A 3,747-nucleotide genomic window follows, 5' to 3' on the forward strand; every position below is an offset into this window, starting at 1 on the left:
GACGGACTCCATGGGACCAAGATCGAAGGATTTGCACAGAATAGATCTAAGAAAATCACGTGATCAACGATGAAGAGGCATGAAAATCATCCAGAATGCAAAATCACAGGGTTTCAGTTATTTGTTCCGCTTGAGACTTCATATATGAGCTGAGGACACTAAATTAACCGTACACATGAAATTTCACCCATTGGATCCCTCTAGAAGTAGCCCAACGAAAAGATTAGACCCCATATCCCTGATTTGGGGCCCACTTTATCTCTGGATATGCTTAAATGTTGGACTCAACGCCTTAAATGGGGAGAAAAAATGAATGGATGGATTGGATTTCTCATAAACATCACAAAGGATACCACCTGGCATAGCGTGTGCACATTGCACAAGTGCACTAGAGGTGCACTGTAATTCAAGATGGGTCAAACCGACTTTGACCCATCTCCTTTTCAAAAACGGCAACTGCCGTTCTCTGCTGCTGCGTAAACAAACGAACAACGTCCGTTTGAGGGAAGTTGTGGGCCACCATCACGGCCCGTAGGGTTGATCTGGACCATTCATTCAAAGCCCAAAGGCTGTATGACAGGTCATAGAGGAGGAAAATCCAAAGAAACAACAATATTGCTTTCCATACATTCAACTACAGAATAGACGGCAGAAACGATGAGTCAATGGGCCGAAATAACAGACATCCAAAACTGATATTCCCAACATAAATTCTGGGTAGATTGCAATGGACGGTGTGGATTTCCCAACTGATGATGAATGTGGACCCCACCGTCAGCCAACGCAAGCTGCTGTGCGTGCGCAGGCTCTGCTTATGCAATCCGGAGAGACCCGGACGATCCGGGTCGTTCTGCAAGCTTGGCCAGGATTGGCCCATCGATCCTAGCCATCCAAAACCTTCTTATGGGGTGGCCGACCATCGCCAAGGAGTCTGAACGCTCAGATCTTACACTTGGCGGATCTTTTCGCCGAACATCTCACCCAGATGCAACCTGTTGCGTCTCCTTTCGCTGCGAAAGATGCTGTGGACAGTGTTCTCCACCAACAACTCTTCACCGCCTTCATTGCTTATAAAAGGGAGAGAAGGAAGGGAAAGAGGACATCTCGCCTGGTTGTGGACGTGAGGGAGAAAGAGGATCATCAGATCCTTGGGGCAGCCGTGGAGATAGGGAACGTGAAGCACAGAACGAGAAAGAGATTGGAAAGAAATCAAAGGGATGTGCTTCTTATCAATTATATTTTTCTTCTTTCCATTTAAATCTATGTTGCTTCCCACGAATTCTTAATTTCTTAGCTAGGGCTGAGATGACGCCCCTAATTTGAATGATTCTTGTTATTTGTTGATTTTATCCGGAATTGATTGATTTATTTCTTTCTCTATTGTGATTAAATGAAAACTTCACACCTCTCCAATCTATGAGCTTAACCAAAGTCTAGAAGTGGATGTTGTTTAGAATCTTATTCTAGGTGTGCTTGTGTCTGACCATGAACAGGTTTTCCTACAGAGAACGAAATAGGAATTTACATCTATTCATGCCTAAACATGGATGGATAGATGTGATCCTTGAGATTTTTCCAATTTCATCTTCTGTGATTCGTAATTAAGATATTATATAGTAGATGTGGATTTAAGTGGTTTTATTGATTCTTAATGTCTATGTATACATGATAATTGATGTGCATACATTAGGGACAACTGATGTTAAGGGAAAAATCATTTGTGCTTCAAGGGAATTATACATCCTATGTGCCTGACCAAGGATACAGATTGTACTTTATTTATTGAATTTACGTCATTCTGAATTAGGGTGAATCAACAGGTAAAACAAGAGTTAGGAGAATTAGGGGTGGATTTGAAAGTCCAAGTGTTCTCCTTGAGTGAATTTTCTTCTTGTTCTCAGTTATTTTTCATTGATTTTTTTTTTTTTTTACTTAATAACTAGCTAAACTATTTGTTGGATTATTTAAGAAGAATTATAAAATTTGAATTGTGACAGCCAGTCCTCGTGGGAACGATCTCGAAATACGTACCGTGTCTACACCTAATTCGTATACTTGCGAGTTTAAAATCAATTTAAATCAAGTTGGTTTAAATAAAACATCAAGTTTTTGGGGCCGTTGCCAGGGACTATTTCGGTCCAATTGGATTTAGGATTCTCTCTTATCATAATTCATAGCCCTAGGATATTTCTCGCATCATTTCGTAAATTTTAGGAAACTTAATTTATTTTTGTCTTTATTTTCTACAAGAATTGAGGAAGGAAGCTGAAAAAGAAAAAATTGTCTTCAAAGTGAAGGAGGAGCTCCCAATTCTTCGGAAATCAATCATCTCCTTTTCCGGGTTCTTTCTTCTAATTCTTGTTTGCACAGTTTCATCTTGCTTTTAGGAATTCATGATTTTTAGGTCTAGTTTTATTTCTCTTAGGTTGCATCTTAGTTTGGCTTTCTTTCCTATATTACAGTAATTCAGTTTATGCTAGGATGTAAATCTCTGAACATAGAACTAGCACCTTTTGATACTGAAATAGAAAGAACATTTCGTAGAAGATTGAGAAACATTCTATTTGAAATGGCAGACGAGAATGGAATTAAAGCTCTTAGAGATTATTCAGCTCCTGTCCAATTTAATGCACCTTTATGCATAGTGTTGCCAGCCACCACGGCAGTACACTTTGAACTTAAACCTGGGGTCATACAATTGTTGCCCTCCTTCTATGGTTTAGATAAGGAGAATCCATATCATCATGTGAAAGAATTCTTACACATTTGCTCTACCTTTAGGTTCCAAAACTTTTTAGATAATTTGATCCGTTTGCGCCTTTTTCCTTTTTCTTTGAAGGATAAGGCGAAAGCATGGTTGAATTCTCTAGAAGTTGGGTCTATTACTACATGGGACCAACTGTCTAAGAAGTTCTTAAACAAGTTCTTCATTGTTCACAAAACTAATGCTCTCCGTAGAGAAATTACTAATTTCACACAAAAAGAGGGTGAGCACTTTCATGAATGTTGGGAAAGATGGAAGGACTTGCTTCTTAAATGTCCACACCATGGTTTTGAGAAGTGGCAACAGGTTCAATACTTCTATGACGGTTTGACACCCCAAAACCGTCGCATGGTTGATGCCACCAGTGGAGGGTCATTTATGACCAAAAGTGATGTCGAAGCGTGGAATTTCTTTGAAACCTTGTGTGAAAACTCCTAGCAATGGGACTATTCAAATAGAGGTGAAAGAAGTCCCCAACCACAAAAGAAAGGTGGTATATATGAGATAAGAGTCACGCCAGATCTTTATGCCAAGATTGATAACCTGACAAAGAAAGTTGATGCTTTGATGTTAAATAATGGACCTCCACAAACAACTCAAATCGAGTCATGTGTCAATGTTCCAGTCCCGCCCATCCTACGCAGTCTTGTCTATCTGGTGTAGCATTTCCAGAATTTCTCTCTGAACAAGTGCATGCTATGAACACTTTTCGAAGAACTAGGAATGATCCTTACTCAGACATGTACAACCCAGGGTGGGCTAGACATCCAAAATTTTCTTGGGCAAAAGAACCACAACAAGGAGGACCATCTGGAAATCCTCCAATGCAACCTTACCCCCAAGTTGGCAGTCAACAACTTCAACAGTTTCCGTAATATCAACAACTTCCTTCACAATCAAGGAAACCATCTCTTGAAGATACACTCAATCTATTTATGCAGAGTTCTCTTCAATTTCAAAAAGACACCCAACAAACTTTACAA

At 39.8% G+C, this 3,747-nt stretch overlaps 1 non-coding gene across 1 annotated transcript; it reads right to left on the reverse strand.

Annotated features, from left to right (window-relative positions):
• Positions 1-2,947: 2,947 nt before the first annotated feature.
• LOC131226546 (small nucleolar RNA R71) lies at positions 2,948-3,054 on the reverse strand. The gene has a single exon (XR_009161920.1). It is a non-coding gene; the product is annotated as a small nucleolar RNA R71 (small nucleolar RNA).
• Between the last annotated feature and the right edge of the window lie 693 nt (positions 3,055-3,747).

Source organism: Magnolia sinica, chromosome 14, assembly GCF_029962835.1.
Source record: "Magnolia sinica isolate HGM2019 chromosome 14, MsV1, whole genome shotgun sequence".
Lineage (NCBI taxonomy): Eukaryota > Viridiplantae > Streptophyta > Magnoliopsida > Magnoliales > Magnoliaceae > Magnolia > Magnolia sinica.